General features: G+C 40.8%; 1 long non-coding RNA gene across 1 annotated transcript in view; it reads left to right on the forward strand.

Moving 5' to 3' along the window:
• Positions 1-109: 109 nt before the first annotated feature.
• The window catches only part of LOC309619985, a 222,440-nt gene continuing 201,698 nt past the window's right edge, over positions 110-20,851 (forward strand). Inside the window, exon 1 of the long non-coding RNA XR_014239338.1 lies at positions 110-2,524. This is a non-coding gene — a long non-coding RNA (uncharacterized lncRNA). The remainder of the gene's footprint in view (positions 2,525-20,851) is intronic.

A 20,851-nucleotide genomic window follows, 5' to 3' on the forward strand; every position in this document is an offset into this window, starting at 1 on the left:
GAAGCGGCCGCTGCCGGGGCCGGCGCGCCTGCGCACTCCTGAGTGTGGCACCGGGACGCGCGCGCAGCTGTCTCGGCTGTTTTGTGGTGAGAAGGTAGTGTTTCGCGGTGCCCTTTGTTGACCCTGCTATGCGGGGCAGGGAAGATCAGGACTGCCAAGAACCACATTCGAGCTCGGATAACTTTCCGTGCCCCAAGAGGGTGGGACGGGGCGGTGTAATAGCTGGTGATGTTGTTGAGGGGAGAGAGGGTGTGCTGCAACTCTGAGGAAAACAAGTCAGCTCTTTCTTGGAGCTCGTGCACGCGTTTAGAGTGCTCTTTACAATTACTTTGCCTCAAAACTGTCCGGAATCCGACCCCTTCTTCCCATCGCACTGCTACAGCCCTAGACACCTTTTCGCCCCAAGCTGTGCAAGTGTCTCTTCCCGGGGCTTGCCTCGTCCATCCTCAGTGCTGCGGACCTGAGGAGTTACTGTCCATTCTCATCTGAAAAGCCTAGAAGCACCTCATTTCAAGATCCCGCTTCTTTCACACGGAGTCTCCCCTCTCCTCCCCCACATTCGCTTGGGTTCCAGTTTAGTCTTGTCGACGACTTGCTCTGCCTGGCATGCCCTTGCTCTCAAATGTCACAGCTCCTATGAAGCCTCACCCTCAAACCCTGTAAGAAGGAATCCCTCTTTCATCCATATGCCCATTAGCACATCTTGAATTTTCTTCATTTTGCATCCCAACCTAGTTCACTGCCTAGTATATAACACCACTAATAAATGTGAGCTGACAGATAAGGATTATAAAATTGTAGATTTGTTAAGAACCATAGTGCTGAGCATTGTGTCTAGCACATAATGGATATACATATTTTTTTGAATGAAAGAATGGATGAATCATCCAGTCCTACTCATCTTTTACAGATAAGGAAAGGGGAGCCCCACGGGATTAAGTGACCTTGCTTGAACAGCCACGGGTTTCTCATGTCGAATGCTATTCATTACCCCAGTCACCTCGGTTCTTACAAAGGATGCTAGAAAATTGCTTTTGTTAAGCTATGCCCTTTTTGCAGAGGTTCCCAAGCATAGTCGCCCGAATTTTTTAACGGCCCAAAGGGAAAAAGAGATGCTAAGTTTTTCAGGAAGCTAAATTTAATCAATCTAAAGGAATCCTTTATTAGGGATTGTGTTCTTTTTGTGTGTGTTAAAATGTCTATAAAACTAAGATAGTATATAATAGGAACTTGGGGGCATTTTTCAATGCCCTTCTTTGGCAAAATAAAAATATACAATACCTTCCCTTTTAAACGCTGCTATGCTGCTTGGAAAATTTCCTACCAGCGTGTATGCTAAACGTATACTGTAGTATTAAAGAAGTGGTCAACACAAAGCACAGAGCTGGCTTTCTGTAGGTCTTTATAGGCCCCCTGCCCAAATTTCAGCAACGGGACCAATCCTGCCCCAGAGGCACATGTTAATGCCCCACTTCTCCCTTACTACACAAAACAGATGCCATTAGCCAGTCAAAGACAGATCTAATACTATGTAATGAAAACTCGCCCTCTGAATCCAAATGCTGCTTTTCTCTTTTTCTGTACAAAACTCATGTCCTCAAGATTCCTGAGATAACTACCTCCAAGTTTAAGCTCATTGGTTATGCTCCTGATGTTGGTCTGTGGTTCTGAAAACGAGGACGGGAGACTTGCTGATGACATATTGGCAGTCTCTGGTATTCCTAGCCAAGAAAAGGTGGAGGTTGGGGGGAGGGAGGGAAGGGAATTATGGGAAAAATAATTAGCAGCTGAAAGCAGCTATTACATAATCTTGGCTGCTTATTAATTTAGCAGAAGGAATGGCTTATTAAATTCTAATAGCAACAGCACAACTGCAAACGACCTAGCAATTAACAGTGCAGGGCCCATTATTTTGTTAATATGTTCTCTTCTTTTGGCAAGTGTATAAGAACAAAATTTATAGAAGCAGATGGTCTTTTTCAGTAGATTATAGATGGTTTATTTCCCAGTCTTAGTATTAAGAGCTTATTGTGCATTCACCGTGAAAGACAAAAGAACCACTGTTATTGTCTTTGTTGGTAATTAACTGTTTGACTTTGGTTCCCACAATTTCCAAATTGTGGGCTTTGTTATATAGCTGATTCTTCTCACCTGGTATCTTCTTCATCTGTCATGTTAATAGGGTCTCTTTTTTTAGTCCTCTGCTTTTTTTATCTGGGTGGTCCTGATTTCTTGGTTGTTATTGATTGATGGTGCAAAAATTATTTTTTATGAAAAACTAAAAATCAGATTTTATACTTTTTTTTTTTGGATACAGGAAACATTTATTACAGTACCGTTTCTCATGGAACAAGAACATGTAGTTTCATGGTGCACGGCTGCCAGATGTTTCCCAGGTTTCAATGTCCCAGATAGATAAAGGAAAATTCGGCAAGGTCAGAAGAGAGAAGAACAGATTTATCATGAAATAGGAATGGTAACTGTGTCCCAAGTGTACAGAAGGGGAAGAATTGAAGTCTTTCTGGTAACCTGCCTTTTCTTTTATTTATGTTTTTATTGAGATATAATTGACATATAATATTAGTTTCAGGTGTACAACATAATGGTTCAATATTTATATATATATTGCAAAATGATCAGAGTAAGTCTATTTAACATCACTTGTTTCTTAAACAACAACAACAAAAGTGCCTAGCTTTTATTTGTGCTAAATGCAAGAGGTGAGGGTAAAGTAGAGATTCTACCTTTTAACAGTAAAATTTTGAGACTTTATATGTAGTCTTTTATAAGTTTTAAAAAATAATTTTAGTTTCCTGTTAAATGTGTGATGACTATATGCTTTTATCTCCTCTCCCTCTCAAAATGCCATTAAATGAAAAAAAAAGAAGAGGAATGTTTAAAGTATAGACCCACATGGACAATAGGGGAGGGGACAGTAGCGTGAGGATGTCAGCGAGGATGTCAGGGTACACTATTGGCTCATGATTAAACACTGACGATTTAAGAAAAAATTGTAGTATGTTTATCTTGAGAATATGGAGGACAGACATGAGGGGATGTTGAAATAATGCTAAATCCTCATGCGGTAACAGTAAGAAAATAGATGCGATCCAACATGAATCAAGAAATAGAATTATTAGCATATTCTTTCAATACCAAGAAGTAAATTCCAGATACAATGAAGACTTTCTTTCCAGAGACAGAATCTTGAGGTAGGATGTAATAAAGGTTATTATTACATTTTATTTTATTGTAGGTTTTACTTAGATAATTTTTTTAAATATTGTAATGAAGTAGATAAAAATTCTGTTAGTGCTAACACTGTATTAAGGATTTGTACAGTGTTCCTTTAGCCAGTCTATATATTATTTAAAATTTATTAAATAAAAATGTCTTGTAATGAAATTCAGTGCTGAATCATTGTAGAAGATCACAGTAAGTGTAAAAAAGATGCTCAGAGTTTGAGAATTTGCATCTTCTAAGATAAAGTTGTTCCAAGGAGAAAACTGGCCTAAAATAATGAGGATTTGTGAACCAAATCATTTCAAATAGATAGAGCTGTCACTGCTGACGTCCTCAACAATGAGCTAAAGGGAAATGTGGAGCATACGTTCTTTCTTGAGGCCTGTTTCCATAGCTTTGAATAAAATGCAGGAGAATGACTCTTCTCCTTTTAATATTGGGTTAAAGCAGTGATTCTCAAGCTGGGCAATTTTATCCCCCACCAGGGGACACTTGGCAGTGTCTGGAGACATTTGGGTTGTCACAGTGGGGCAGGGGGGCGGGGGTGGGGGAAGAGTTGGTGATGCGGCTGCAATGTACAGAATAGCTTCCATGACAGAGAATGATCCAGCCCAAAATGTCAATAGTGCCGAGGTTGAGAAACCCTGAGTTAGTCACTGAAAAGGTTAACATGCAGCAATGGAGATATTTTATAGACATTTCAAGAAATGGAACAAGCACTTATCTTCATATGTTTGGTTTTCTCTCAGAGGAGTTGGAGTTGGAGGCATTCTTAATATTTGATAGGTAAAATCCTTAACTGCTGAAAAGACTGGCCACATACATGAGGCAGTCAGTATTCTTCAAAGTAACTAGACTAAACTATCCAAACGGGATTTTTTTCAAAGTGATTCTGGAATATTAGTGGAAGTTATTTAGAACCGAGATCCATGAGATGACTATTCCATCCATCCATTCATTCATTTTTTTTGGCTGTTTTGGGTCTTCGTTGCTGCGCGTGGGCTTTCTCTAGTTGCGGCGAGCAGGGGCTCCTCTTTGTTGCAGTTTGTGGGCTTCTCATTGCGGTGGCTTCTCTCATTGTGGAGCATGGGCTCTGGGCACGTGGGCTTCAGTAGTTGTGGCCTCAGGCTCTAGAGCGCAGGCTCAGTAGTTGTGGCGCACGGGCTTAGTTGCTCTGCGGCATGTGGGATCTTCCCGGACCAGGACTCAAATCCGTGTCCCCTGCATTGGCAGGCGGATTCTTAACTGCTGCGCCACCAGGGAAGTCCCAATTCATTCATTTATTAACATAAATGTTTATTATGTGTTTGCTCTGTGCTGGGCACTGTGGAAGGTAATGGAGATACAAAGACGAGTAAGATGTTGACTCTGTCCTAAAGCTCCAAAACTATTTCTCCTGACACAAAATTCCATGTCTTTTGGCAACAAACTCTGGATGGTCAGGGGAGCAGTCACCAATCAAACATATGAATACATTTTCTTTTAGGAAACCCCTAGAGATGCTTCATAGAACCTTAGATGTCTGTGACTGACACCTTTGGAAACTATTTGCCCTAATGACCTCCCAGGGCTCTTAGCAGTCTTTTCATTCTGTCAGTTTTCCACAACACTCTTAATTCACAGCAGTATTAGAGAGCGATTTGCTATGTTTTCAACAAAACAATTTCAAATAATTTTCTTTTGACCTGGTCCTTAAAATGAGATGTTTCAGCAGTAATCTAACTCAACTAGACTAGTGGTTCTAGGATATTCTTTAGGGGACTTGTGAAAACACAAGATGGCTGGGCCCCACCCCCAGAGTTTCTGATTTAGCACGTCTGGTGTGAGGCCAGATAATTGCATTTCTTTTTTTTAATTGAAGTATAGTTGTTTTACAATGTTGTGTTAGTTTCTGGTATACAACAAAGTGATTCAGAATATATACATTCTTTTTCAGATTCTTTTCCATTGTAGGTATTGTTTATCTATTTTATATATAGTAGTGCCTATCTGTTAATCACGAGTTCCTAATTTATCCCTTCCCCCACTTTTCCCCTTTGGTAACCATAAGTTTGTTTTCTATACCTGTGAGCCTGTTTCTGTTCTGTAAATAAGTTCATTTGTATCATTTTTCTAGATTCCACATATATGTGATATATGATATTTTGTGTTTCTCTGTCCGACTTACTTCACTTAGTATGATAATCTCTAGGTCCATCCATGTTGCTGCAAATGGCATTATTTCATTCTTTCTATGGCTGAGTAATATTCTAGTGTGTGTGTGTGTGTGTGTGTGTGTGTGTGTGTGTGTGTGTATTTATATACATATACACCACATCTTCTTTATCCATTTGTCTGTCAACGGACACAGGTTATTTCCATGTCTTGGCTATTGTTAATAGTGCTGCTGTGAACATAAGGGTGCATGTATCTTTTCAAATTAGAGTTCTTGTCTTTTCTGGATATATGCCCAGGAGTGCGATTGCTGGATCATATGGTAACTCTATTTTTAGTTTTTTAAGGAACCTCCGTACTGTTCTCCATAGTGGCTGCACCAACTTACATTCCCACCAACAGTGTAAGAGGGTTGGTTCCCTTTTCTGCACACCCTTTCCAGCATTTGTTATTTGTAGACTTTTTAATGATGGCCATTCTGACCAGTGTGAGGTGGTAGCTCATTGTAGTTTTGATTTGCATTTCTCTAATAACTAACAATGTTGAGCATCTTTTCATGTGCCTGTTGTCCATCTGTATGTCTTCTTTGGAGAAGTGTTTATTTAGGTCTTCTGCCCATTTTTTTATTGGGTTGTTTGTTTTTTTGATATTGAGCTATATGAGCTGTTTGTATATTTTGGAAATTAATCTCTTGTTTGTCACATCTTTTGCAAATATTTTCTCCATTTCCATAGGTTTTCTTTTCATTTTGTTGATGGTTTCCTTTACTGTGCAAAAGCTTCTAAGTTTGATTAGGCCCCATTTGTTTATTTTTGCTTTTATTTCTTTTTCATCAGGAGACTGACCTAAAAAAACATTGCTATGGTTTATGTCAGAGAATGTTTTGCCTATGTTTTCTTCTAGGAGTTTTATGGTCAGAGTTGTATTTCTAAGAAGTTCCCAGGTGGTGCTTATGCTGCTGGTCTTGGGACCACACTTTGAGAACCACTGCTCTATACCAAAAAAAGCTATGACATATAACAGGAAAGTTCTCAAAGCCAGTAATTGTGATATAATTTTCCCAGACAAATGATCTAAAGGAAACTTGATATCTGAATTTTTTTATTGCTGACCTCATTAAGTCTGATACCATTGGGAGAGTAATAGTCTCAGTTATATGAACCTGAAGTTCAGTCTATATGCACAACCCATAGTGGCCTATGATCGTGGTGTGCCCTGTACAAACTAATGTACTGTAATAGTCTAAGTTAGAGATTAGAGTACTTAGAGAAACTTGAAGGTTGCACCATAAAAATCAGATGCTTACGTGATGAATATCACTACTCTAAAATTTTTTCCAACTACTTATGCCAAGTAGGAATCACCTCTGAATACTTTGTTAGCGATTATAGACATGAGGTGGAAAGGAGAGAGTTGAGAGAGACCAGGTAGACAGAATCCATATCCCTGGATAAGGCAGAAACCACTACGTAGTAATCAAAATCTGCCCTTTCTCTTCCCTGACATGTGGCTAGACCCTGTTCCTCAGCCACCCCTGTGGTTAGGTGTGCCCATGGAGCTGAGATCAGGCTATGAAATGTGGATGGAAGTGCTGTCAGGCTGGGCCCAGAAAACCCTCCACAGGAAAGCCTCTTCCCTCCCTCCCTCCTCAACCCTGCTTTTGCCCTCTGGATGTTGACACATCCAGGTGTCCTTGGAAGTAGGGTTTTGAAGATGGCTGAGTCTCTGTCAGCCTGGGTTCCTGAATGACTGCGTGGAGCAGACACGCATGCCACTACCACCATCATCATTCCTACCACCAATTGTACTTTAAGTGAATGAGAAATAACTTTGTATTAAGCCAGTAATTTTTCCGGGTTCATCTGTTACAACTGTTAGTATTACTGGCCATCCTTGCAAGCTGTTACACACTTCCTTACGAAGAGAGGGAGCCATAGTGATGGGTAGAGCGGTGCATTTTCAAGTGGCTAGCTCTTTGTCTCGATTCTAAACCTGCTTTTTGTGCTCCTTCATGTGTCTCCTTTCCGTTGAAATTTAAAGAGAATCCTCATACGATCTGAGTCCAGAATTTAAAACTACTCATGTATCAAAGGGGCAGGAAAGACTGATTTGAGATTTTTCATTAGCTTTACATTCCTCTGGCAAAACATAGCATTTGTACCAGGCAGTAGATAATGCAAAATTTTAAAAATCATGTGGATGAAAGAGCCAAGGAAATGGGGGTTGCGGGGGGAGCATATTCTGGCGAACTATCCCTAATTGTCAAAAGTGGATGATGTCAGTTTCTTAGAACCAAGAAACCAAAGATGACAGTTGATTTATGATCAGATTATATCCTTGTCTTCTAAATAATATAGGACAAAGTTAAAACATTTATCCTAAAGCACTATTTAGAATACACAGACATTTTAATTGAATGATTTGAAAAACTTTTAGAAATAATGCACACATTTTAAATATAACAAATACATAAAATAATAGATGTTTAAAGGTGATTTCACTCAAAAACTTCATTTTACAAATAAGGAAATTAAGCCCCAGAGAAGTAAACAAATTGCTCAATATCATACTACCTCATTAGTGGTAGATGAGGAACTAAGAGCCCTGTGTTCTGTCTCCAGCCAGTGTTTTCCCACCATAGTCCACTGTCTGTCGCCCATAAACTACTAGCCCATTATCTTTAGACAAAAACAAACAAATAAACTGAAAAACCACACACCCACAGCCCCTCAAAACATAAATTCTTCATTTCTTTCTCTTATCTCTCAGCCTGGTACTAGAGTATTTGTGTCTCCACTAGTGGACTGAAACCCTTGCGATCTGCAGGATTGGGAAAGTATTTTACTAATCTTTCTATCAAGAACCTAATCCAATACTTGGCATAGAGTAGATGCTCAGAAAATGTTACTTTGAAATGTTAATTACTTTGACGCCAAAAGAAAAATTAATAAGCCCCTGTCGCATTGCTTCTTGAGTGTTATCAGTTTTTCTGCTCCCCTCCCCCTACCATAGCATACGAAGTTATCTCCTCCTTTCCATCCCCACTAATATTGCTCTAGGTCAGACCAACAAACTGGACTTTCTGTCTCAGCCCCTCCCCTCCATCTGATCCCATTACTACAATTCCTTCTGCATGTGGCCACCTGAGTGTTTTTTCTGAAACATAAATCCAATAGAGATTAGACCCTCTGCTTAGAATGTTTCAGTTTCTTTATTACTTCAATTTGTATGCCTATGTCTGGGCCAGGTACTCATTGGGTACTGGGGATAAAATAGAGAACAACTTAGACATGGAACCTTCTGCCAGGTGCATATGGTATAAGGGCAGGAGGGCACAGTTTACAACTGGCAATCCCTATACAGTAACGTAAAGTGTTTCAAAAGGGGGAAGGCCAGGGTGCTAAGGGAGCATATAGGAGAGGGCCTAACCCAGAGTTTCGGTGATCGTGATAGGTGGTAGAGTCTGAGAAGGGTCCCTGGAAGACACAGACTTTAGGCCAAAATTGAAAAACAAAACAAAACAAGTGAGTTGGGCAAGAGTGTTCCGCACAGGGAGAGTAGCACGTACAAAGGTAAAGAGATGAGTGTGTGACTCTCTGAAGGACCTGAATAGAAGGTCAGTGTGGTCAGAGAGTACCTGGGTAAAGATAAGTCTGCAGAGAATAAGAGGACCAGGTTATACAGGACCTTTTCACAAGATTAAAACATTTGGGCTTTATATAAAGATATTGGGGGACACTGAAAGATTTTAAGCAAGGGCAGTGCCATTATTGGATTTGAGTTTTAGAGTTTCAGAAAAATCACTCAGGGTGAAATGTGGTTAACTGCAGGATATACTGTAGTCCGAGTTTAGTTGCAGATAAAATAAACCGTTCTAACTAATATAAACAAAAGCAGTCTAAAAATGATTGGAAGAGCAAAATCTAGGCTGAGTTTCCAGGAAAACCTTCCAGAATAACACTGCAGAACTTGACTGCCAGGGAGCCACTGTGTCTGCCGTGATCAGTGAGCTGGAATGCTAAGAAGCTGTCTTCATAACTGTTGGCTTCAAGCCTATACCTCCTCTGCTGTGATCAAGAAATCAGGAATCTGCTGCCAGCAAAGTGGATGCCATGGGTGCTCCTTCTTTTCACTCATGTGGCTAGAGACTGGACATTGGACTCCCTCTACAACTGCCACTGAAAGCCAGATGCTTCCATAACCATGCTCATCAGCAGAAATAGCAGAGGTGAGGCCCCCTCTTCATGATCTATCACTTCCCCCTTCCAAATCTCGCATAGGTGCACCTGATTGTTGGAATCTACATCACAACCAGAAGCCTGGCCATGGAATGTAGTGTTTTGTTTTCTGGGAGGAACACTGCAGCAGGTTGGAATGTATATATAATTTTTAAATAAATTTATTTATTTATTTATTTATTTATTTTTGGCTGCGTTGGGTCTTTGTTGCTGTGCGCGGGCTTTCTCTAGTTGCAGAGAGCGGGGGCTACTCTTTGTTGCGGTGCGCAGGCTTCACATTGTGGTGGCTTCTCTTGTTGTGGAGCACGGGCTTAGTTGCTCCGCGGCACGTGGGATCTTCCCAGACCAGGGCTCGAACCCGTGTCCCCTGCATTGGCAGGTGGATTCTTAACCACTCTGCCACCAGGGAAGTCCCGAGGTTTGTATTTAAAGAGGAGGAAAGAGAGAGAGCTGGAGAGGGGGGTGTGGCATCAAGTTGGAGGTGCTGCTGTTGCTTAAGGAGGGAGAGACAAGCTAGGAGTCAGTAGAGGGGAAGAGGTTGAAGATATGGGGGAAAGGAGTTAAATACTCAGTCCTACAAGGACACTGAGTAGTGAGGAGGTGATGTAAGCCAGACACAGTAGAGGCTAAATAAGAAAAGGGGCTTTTCTTCCATTTTGCTCAGACCAGTGAATGAATGGTGGGGGAGGAAGAAAGGATGTAGGCAAGCACATAGTTTGGTGCTAGGGAAGCCGCTTCGTCCTCTCTGACATAGAGGCGGAGGGAAGATTATCTGCTGGGCGTGAAGAGGGAGGTGGAGATGGGTTGAGAAACATGAAGCAGGTTTCTCCTAGAAACCTTGGAGAACTGGAGAGAGGCTTCTGGCGCAATATGAACGGATCACTGAGGGCACTGAGTGTGCAGTGGAGACTAGAACTGTGGCTGGGTCATTCTGGAAATAGGTGCATTGGTGGAGGGTTGAGATTTGCCAGACGGCTGAGATAGAAGGATGAGACACCAAAGTGGTGGAATTCAAGCCAGACAAGGAGAGCCGTGGTGGTGAAAGCAGGGAGTTTCAGGGCAGGAGGGAGGTGGTGGATGCTGATATGATAGAGCAGAAGGAGGCAAAGTGATGAGGTGGAGGAAGAGGAGAACCCTACGCTCACCAGGGCCAGATTAGAATTAGAGCCAGCTGGAAGTGTTGGGAGTCGTGTTCTGAGAGGGACCTGTGACGGCATTGTTTCAGAGGTGGGGGAGTGGGAGGTTGGGTGGGGAATGCAACAAATAAGGGCGGAGTGATGGTCGAGTAGAAAGGAGAGGAAGGTCACTGGAGCAGACCCAGGAAGGGACTCACTTGGGTGTTGAGTAGTGGGTCATCTATGTGGATGTCAAAGTCATTCGGGATGGTAGCAGGACCTGATGGAAAAGGTGACAGTGACCCAGTTGCTGAAGACTCCAAAGAAAGAGGGAGTGGTATATAATGGCAGCAGGAGGAGTAGGGTGTGATTTAAAAAAAAAAGAAAAAAAAAGGTTTATTGAGATGTAATTCACATGCCACACAGTTCACCCATTTATAGTGTACAGTTCAGTGGCTTTTAGTGTATTCACAGAGTTGTGCAACCATCACCACAGTCAATTTCAGAACATTTTCCTCACTCCAAAAAGAAACCCCACACACCTTAGTCATCACTTCCAATCTCCCCATCCCCCAGCCCCTGGCAGCCACTGATATGCTTTCTTTTTTTGTTTGGTTTTTTGTTTTTTGGGGGGGGTTTTTTGGCCGCACCGTAAGGCTTGAGGGATCTTAGTTTCCGGACCAGGGACTGAACCTGGGCCATGGCAGGGAAAGTGCCAAGTCCTAACCACTGGACCACCAGGGAATTCGCCCACTGATCTGCTTTCTGTCTATAGATTTACCTATTCTGGCCGTTCTATATAAATGGAAGCATATCATAGGTGGTCCTTTGTACATGGCTTTCTTCACTTAGCATAGTGTTTTCAAGGTTCATCATCCATGTTGTAGCAGGCATCGGAATTTCATTTCAGAGCACTATTTTAATGGCTGGAAAGAACCTCAAAAGAGTTTAGGGGAGGATGCAAGGCAAACACTTCCCTTGTATACCAAGTCAGCTCTGGTCATTGACATTCAGCGCCGAAATTGTTGTAAAGTACGTCTTGTCCTTTTCTTGGGAGTATCTAAAATAAGTCAATATTAAATGCTCATGCTTGCTTCTTCCCTCCCCACCCCCAGCAGTAAACATAACTGAAAGCCTTGCTTAATGACAAAAACTGAGTCAGTCATTGTTGCTTCATGTTAACTGCTTGCCTAAGAAACATATTCATCTTATAGAGGAGATAATGAGCAAAACTGGCAATGCCCTAATAAGCTCTAAATTAAGCCTACATAATGTTGAACAAAATATAAGAATCAGCAAAAAAAATTTTTTCCACTTATTGATCATTAGTGTTAATGAGAACAGCAGCAAGTGGCTTTGTTCCTGTTCACTTAGAAAGTATGAAAACAAGGTAAGCAAGCAATTAGGAAGGTTAATGCGAGGATTCAGTTTTCATCCTGATAATGGAATAATTTATTTTCTAGCTTATTGACCTCAGAAGCCCTCGACGGCTTTATCTTCTCTGGTCTTTGGTTAATTTTTTTTCAACCACGTTAGTAACAGAAACTGCGAAAATGGGATCAGGGCCTACTAAAAGCAATAAAACTGAATAAATGCATCAACTTCCAGGAAATGTCAATTACAAATAAGCAGAAGGGACTGTTGTCTGTATGAACAGACTAGAGCCTCTTATTAATAATAGTGGAGGAAGTAATCCAAGAGACTAAATGTGCTGGCGAGAGAGGCTAAGTCTCTCTAAGGAGCTTAGAATGTAAAGGACACATAAAAACCTGGGAAGAGGGAGGTAGCAATCAAAGACTCAAACCACAAGAACAGCACAGAGCTGTAACACTAATGCAAGAAAGACCAGCTAGAGAGAACTGAGGCTTGCTGAAGTATATTTGAATTTGAAGGTTCACTGCTGCAGTGGAATCTCTTTTGTTTGCCCAGCATCCCTCACTCCTTCTAAAAACAGGACCCCCATTCTTCAGGGAAACTGTTCTCTCCCCCTACCACCATCACTCCCATTCCAAGGATGTAAGCTAAAAGAATGCAAGTCTTCAGGTTGGGACAAGTCATATCTGAGAATATGAAAACAATTTTTTAAAGAGATCCTTAAAATATCATCTGTAATCTACTTTTCCCATAGATTAGAAATAGAAGTGCTTCTTGAAGACAGGAGATGGGCAAATGTCTTGGTTTTCAAAAATGGGGAGAAGGTAGATGATGCAAATGTTGATTCTCTATTAAGAATATCAAATGGGTGGTGTGTGAACTCCCAGAGAGAGAGGAAGTGATCCTTAAAGAAGCCAGCACGAATTCACTGAGAAGAGACAGCCTGACAGACAGGCTTTGGTTTCTTTTGTTATATGTTTATTAGGCTAGTAGATCAAAGGAATCCTGCAGACATAGAGTTTCTGTGCTTCTGTGCAAGGCATTTTTCAAACACTTTCATGGCATCCTTGCTGAGAAGATGGAGAAACTGGATGGATGATAGGATAATTTAGCAGCATAATCATTCTATCCTAAGAATGCTGATTAATGAATCTCTGTCAAATCTGGCAAATTTTGTTGAAGATCTGTTTCGACCAGGGTTGCTTTCCTAGCATGGTCCTTTTTAAGTAACCTGGATATGGGCTAAGTGGACCTGGGTATCAGTGTATAGAGAACAAGAGTCTGGGAGGGAGTGTGAATAAATCAGATGACAAAGCAGATTCCAAACTGGCATTGGCCCAGGGATGATGTATCAGCTAGTATCTTTTGCAAAAAGGCAGGATAAATATGTAAATAAATGTATAAGTGGTCATCTCTGTTAAAATGAAATTTAAATAGGACAAGTTTTAGTGTTCTATCCTTGGAACCAAAGTTAAGGATATAAGGAGAACTTGCTAAATAGCAGCATGTAGAAAAGAAGCCTTGGGGATGTTAGTGGCCTGAAGGCAATAAGAGCCAAGAGCATGATAAGGCTATAAAACAAAAGAAGAAAAAAGAACCCAAAGGAATCTTGGGCTGTTTAATTAGAAATATATCCATAGTATTCTGACTGTTCTGTGCTTTTGATAATCAATCTTACTATACTTTGATTTATTATGTTCAATTCTGGGAAATATATTTCATGAGGGACATAGACCAACTTCAACTCCTTCATAGGAGTCATATCATAGAGTGCTGTAAATCATGGCATATGAGCAACAGCCGAAATGAGTGAGGATGGTTAGCTTGGGAGTAAAATATTTAGGGGCAAAAGGATGGCTCTCTTACAGCATTGAAAGAGATGGGACATAAGACAGAATTCTGTTTAGTTCCAAGAGGAAAATGAGCATCAACGGATGAAAGTTACTGGGGTGGTAGATTTCAGATAAAATATAAACAAGTAACTACTAATAATTAGGAGTCGAATCAAAGTAGGTGAGCGCCCGGTTGTTGGAGATGTTCAAACAAATGACATGGCAGAGGGGACTCCTCTGCTATGTGAAGGGCTGGACACTCAGAACCTTAAGGCTTTTTTCAATTTGGGGATCCAGAAAATCCCACTTCAAGGGCAGCTGTTGTTTTGGGATTTGTGGGTATGCGTATTGGTGTTGTTTCTCTCCACCTTAAACAGAAATGAAATGTTTCCTGATTTATATGTCAGAAGTCTAGAATAGTCAGGCACAAATGGGATAGAAGGCCAGTGTCTGGAATTTGCTTTGGATCTACCCCATAATGCCCAACACACAGGGACTCAACGAAGAGGGTCTTTTCTTGAAGCTTCTCTGGGTTTCTCATGAAGATGCTTTCTTATTTTATATCTCATTTATATTCATGATTTAGCCTTGAATTGAGGTGATTTCTCTCCTTCAAGTGCTTTCTTTTTGCTTGTGGATATCTCCTAATTTAAGAGTGAAGAATCATGTGTTTTTACTGCTAAGGAAACTGCACCTCCCTACTATGATTTCCATCATTGCAAATTCACATTAAGTAAAAATACTTTCCTAATTCTTATCCTAGTCTCTCTCCAATAGGACTTTGATTTGGAAGGTACTTGATGTTTGCCACAAAAGCTGGAAGAGCTTTTCAGGGCAACATACAAACCATAAAACTTGCCCTTCCAAGCCAGACAGACTCAGGCTTTAAATCCTGGCTTTTCTGGGTACCATAGTCAGCTTGCTTAATCTTTCAGAACCATGGTTTCCTCATCTCTTAAATGAGGTTATTAATATATGTATATTTCAGGAAGTTATTTTGAAGATGAAATAAAGTATGCTAATAACCTATCATAATGCTTAGTTCATAGTAGGTATACCATGGAATGTGAATATTATTATTAATTCATCACACAGTAATTTTCCGATAATCCTCAGCTTCCCTTAAAGTAACAGTAAAGTAATTTCTTAACAGTATAATATTTCTATTTTAAAAAATTTAGTGCCAGTTGTCTGTTTCTTTCCCTAACATAATTCTTTAACTATAGCTAAAATGTCCTAACTTCCTAATTATTTATAGGTTTGTGAAAAAAAAATTTGTGTGATGGTAACCAAGTCCAAGGCGTGTCTTTATTATTAGCCTCAACTTTTTCTACAACCCATTCTGTAGGAAGAAGCTATAGTTTTCCCAAAATGCCTTGCCCAGAGCAAAGCAGTTGCAGGGTTCCTGCCTCTGTAGCCTGCCCTAACCAAGCCCAGGGCACTGATTGTTTCCTTCCTGTACTTTGCAGAAATTGGCCTCCTCTGTTTGATTTGAAGGCATGAGTCTGGATCACAGTGAGCAGTACACTCTGCTTAATGAATCATTAGTAGAACAGAGAAAAGAACAGACTCAATTACATGCTGGGTTGGTTACCCAGCCTTTCCCTGAACACTGCCCTGCTCCAGCCTACACTGAAACAGGGAGGCTTTTGTATAGCAATGACTCCCTCACCAGTAGTTCTGTCTGTTGAACCTAAGACCCGTATTCTACATTCTTGATTGAGTTTAATCTGACTTGGCAGCTTTCTTAAGTACTACAGCCGTCTGCAAGCAGGAATAATGAGGGCTTTGTACAAACAGCATAGCTGCTGGGCTCCAGGCCTCCTTTCCCCTTTCTGTCTTCTTGACCACATGCTCCATCACCTGCAGGTGTCAAACTGTGTGCGGTGGCCTTTCAGGGTCAGGCCCTTGGGGCTTGCTCAGGAGGTGATAAGCCCAAGAACTAAGGGGAAGAGAGTGGGGGCAGATAAACAATAAACAAATAATCAGGTGATGATACGTGCTACCCTTCTCTCCCCTGCCTCTGGGACTCCAGCCTCAGAATATTAAAGTTCTTTGAACGAGCTATGTTCTCTCCCACCTCAATGATGACTTCGAACACCTGTGGAAACCTTCGTTGGCCTTCAGAAAACCTCAGCCTTTTTCACCTCTTCAGTGAGGACTCCTTGACATTCCCTAGATCGTGGCCTCTCCTGTGACCTACTCTGACTAGTCCAGAGGCCACTTACAAGCAGGAACCATGTCTTTTCATTTTCCGTAGCTCAGAGACTTAACACAGTGCCTGGCATATAAAGATTGCTCAATAACTCCTGGTTGATGGACTGAACAGGTCAGGGGAGAGTTGAAGGCCAATCTTGATTTATTAAATAAATAATACTGAGCCCCCATGATATTGCAGGAGAGGCAGACAACCCAAATATAAACACATAAATCTGTCAGGTGGCGAGGTGAGGGAAGAGAGTGACAGTGGGAGACACACAATAAGCAGATAAACAAATAGGTCAGAAGGTGGTAAACAGTGAGAGAGAGAAATGGCAGAGAGGGGTCTTGGGGGCCGCTATTTCAGATAGACTGGTCAGGGGAAGCCTCTCTGGCAAAGTGATATTTGAGCACAGAGTTGAAGAAAGTGAGGGAATGAACCAGTGGAACCTGGGGCGTAAGCTTTCCAGGCAGAGAGAGCAGAGAGTGCCAAATCTTAGAGCTTGGCATGAGGAAGTGTGCCATATCTGATGTAAGGAATTGGAAGGAGACTAGTGTGGCTGGAGTAAAGTGAGTGAAGAGGAGAGTAGTGAGAGGTGAGATAAAAACAAGAAGAACACCACCACCACCACCACACGAGGTGCAGCGAGGATTGGCTGTAAATGCTGGAATTTGGGCCCAGGTGAATGTGATAAACCATCAGAGAAAACTTACAAATGAGACCCTGAATGCCTATGGTTGGGAAGGAGGAGAAAAACCAGAGGAATGGAGGGGCGTGGGGGGGGGGTGTCCTAATTCTGAAAAAGGAGACAGTGCCAAAAATAACAGCCTAGTGTACTTGATGTTACTCCTGGGTGATTACAGTACTCAAAGGATGATTTGTAAGCACCCACACAGGAACTTAGTGAGCTGTAGGAGCTAGGATAGTGGGGGTCACAAAGAATATCACGTAAGTTATCAGATTTCCTTTTAGTCGTACTTTCACGAATGATATTAGGCCGGTTGATCAAAGTAATGTGGTACAAATAGTGTACAGAGATTTCTGCAAAGTATTTGGCAAGGTCTTGTACCCTCATAGACAAGATGGACGGACATGCTCTGAATGGTCACCCTGTTAGATGGCTTTGTTCTTTTTTATTATTATTTTTTTTATTGTGGTGGTAAAATACACTTTGTTCTTTTTTATTATTATTATTATTTTTTATTGTGGTGGTAAAATACACAATATAAAATTTACTATTTTAACCATTTTGAAGTATACGATTCAGGGGTATTAAGTACATTCACAATGTTGTGCAACTATCACCACTATCTAGTTCCAGAACTTTTTCATCACCCCAAAAGGAAACCCCCATTCTCATTCTCCATTTTCCCCTACCCCCATTCCTTGGCAATCACTAATCTGCTTTCTGTGTCTGTGGATTTGCTTATTCTGGTTGTTTCATATAAATGGAATCATATAATGTGCAGCCTTTTTTGTCTGGCTTCTTTTACCTAGCATAATGTTTTCAAAGTTCATCCATGTTGTGGCCTGTATCAGTACTTCATTCCCTTTTTTTTTTTTCTTTTTTTCCTATTTTTTGGCTGCACCATGCGGCATGTGGGATCTTAGTTCCCCACCCAGGGCTTGAACCCGTGCCCCCTGCAGTGGAAGTGTGGAGTGTTAACCACTGGACCACCAGGAACGTTCTTCATTCCTTTTTATAGCTGACTAATGTTTCATTTTATGGATATACCAGATTTTGTTCACCCATTCATCAGTTGATGGAAATTAGGGTTGTTTCCACCTTTGGGCTGTTGTGAATAGTACTACTCTTAACATTTGTGGACAATTTTTGTTTGAAGACCTGTTCTTAATTCTTTTGGGTATATACCTAGGAGTGGAATTGCCGGGCCATATGGTAATTCTGTCCTTACCCTTTTGAGGAACTACTGAACTGTTTTCCACAGCAGCTGCTCTTTCCATGGGAAGTGTTGGGGGCAGGGTTCAGATGGAAGCACCAAGGGTTGGCTCCAGGAGGACTCTGCTCCTCTGTGCCTCTAGAGAAGTTGAGAAGGGCAAGAGGCATTGGATCGGGAGCACATCATCAGGAATTAGGAGAACTTGGATTAATGGTCAGTGGAATGGCCTTGCTGAAGCGAGGCTCATCCTTATCTAGGACGTGAGGCACCTGGAATTTGCACACCATAAATCTTTCTCAGCTGAATACCTTGAGGTCCTTCCTGTGAGACAGCATGTCGCTAGGCTCCCTGAGGGAAGGCCCAGGCCCGTCCAGCAGACCATCCGTCTCTCTTGAGATGGCAAACTGATCAGATTTTCAGATGACACCCAAGTGGAAGGGATACCAAATTTAGAATCAGGGTTTTAAAAGATTGAAGCAAACCAGAAAGATGAGTTAAAACCTAACCAGATAATATTTATTTGTGATTTTTTTTTTTTTTTTTTTTTTTTGCGAGTAACATCAGTGGGTCAGATGGGTCACCTGTGGAAAAAAACCAGAGATTTTCTAGGCCGGTTAACACATTAATATATATATCTTTTTTAACCCGGGATTAATTTTAAGGATTTAGTTTTTCCTTCAAAGAGTAACAAAAGCTAGAAAGAATAAGTGCCTGCTTAAGGAAAATCAACATGAAAATAGCTACTAGTGCTCTTAACAAGAACCCAGAGGCTACCCAGGTAGCCTACTAAGGAATGCACTAAAATTGCCTGGATGTATTTCCAACATCCCATAACAGATCAATGTTAAAATTTCAATAATACATCTCCTTCTATTTAAATCGGCAAACTCAAAAACCACTGGTTACCAAATATTTTGCTTGATGTACTGATCTCTCTCCTCCTCTGTTAGGAGCAGCTTTCACTGAGCACCTTCCCCTCCAGGTGCCATACATAATGCAGTTAAGGAACGGAGTGAGTACACGAGGGTGGGAGTGGGGGTAGAAAAAGTACAATTTAGACACCAAATCAGAAACCGTATTATTCCAGAGTCAACTTCCGCACCATTAATTTTTTAAAACCTCAAAATCCATCAAAATGCTTATATAATATTTTTCATCTTCAATATCATGAGAGAACCAAAGAACAAGCCAATTACTTTCTAAAAAATTTATGAAAAAGTAAATCATAGAATTCCATTCAATTTTCAACTGCGTATAATATTTATGAGTCCACAAATTGCAGATGAAAAATAAGAAAAAGGTAATAAAAGTGATTTGTTTCCAACTGGGAAACATGCATTAGAAAATTCGAATCTACTCTTGCAAAGTCTTGTTCACCAGATTATTTCCTGGGGGCCTGGGCATAATACTTACAGATTTTCAGATAAAGAATGCCTCCTAAGGCTTGACTTTTCACAACTGACTTTATTTTGACAGTTTTAGCTAATATCAAAGGACCTAACTCTTAGCCAGACCCAGAAAAAAAATCTACATGAAGTGACATAGGAATATCCGTGCCCCGGTCCAGTTCCAGTCACCACCATTTATAACATTCACCAGAGTTAAACTTAAATCTTTTGTCTTGCACTGTTCCTTCAACATGCAAACAGCAGTAGGAGAAAGGGAGCTGATAAATAAAACATCCGAGAATATTATAGTTTCCGAGTGTTGAAAGAAAACTCCTCTGAACGTTACAGCAGGCATGATTTTAAAGTAATATTTGCTGTTTGAAAACACAAACAAGTATTCTGTGTTATGTGGTAGTGTTTGAACTTAAGTTAACTGATTACTTAAAACTTTTCAGACTCCTCACAAATTCATGTATCAAAAATATGTCTACCCTAGCAAAGAGAAAAGCAGGAATTGTTCCAAAACCCAGAGTAAAATGTAAATGCCTCCTCTGGATAAGATGACATCTTCATGAGCAGCACTCATAAAATTCAAGTCAGTGTGGGGCCGTTGGATGATTCTAAAACAACTAAACTGAGTCTCAGACAGTCCTCAGATAGGAAACACCAAAATTGCAGTCTCTATTAATTTCAGTACAATCCATTTCAAACACTTTTTTTTTCTCTTGAAGTCACTTGCAGACTAGAATGTTAGTGTTTGGTAAGTTATAAAAATAAGTGCATATGAGGGCAGTCATTCCCAATAGATAGCATTTTTGGAATGCTGCTAATAAATAATCACCTCTGAGATAAAAATCTGCCTCAAAGAAGATGTGAATGCATTTCGAGTTTTTCCAGAAAACTGATTTCCATTTACAATCCAAAAGCCAATGGTAAAGAGGAAAAGTCCCAAAGAAAAATGTTGAAAAGATCATTACAGGGACTTCCCTGGTAGTCCAGTGGTTAAGACTCCGTGCTTCCGATGCAGGGGGCGCAGGTTCAATCCCTGGTCGGGGAACTAAGATCCCACGTGCTTCACGGCACGGCCAAAAAAAAAAAAAAAAAGAGCGTTACATCTTCCCACTTCCCCAAGATAAATGTCATATTAATTTAGCACAGGAAAACGGGTGAATATATGTACTTTTTACATTTTACTATTTTGCAGTCTGTCCTAAGCATGCAGTAATAATTAGCGTCATGATCAGGAACACTACTACTGTCTTAATTAATATGTGAACATGTCCCTACTATTATTATCAAAAATAAAAATGTTAGACTACAGACCGAGCCCAACCCACTGGTCTCCCCATTTTGACACGGAATGTTCCAGTAGGGATTGGTGGCTAAAACAGGAATTGTTATGTATT

This window comes from Balaenoptera borealis (genome assembly GCF_965194805.1).
Source record: "Balaenoptera borealis genome assembly, chromosome: X".
Taxonomy (NCBI): Eukaryota; Metazoa; Chordata; class Mammalia; order Artiodactyla; family Balaenopteridae; genus Balaenoptera; species Balaenoptera borealis.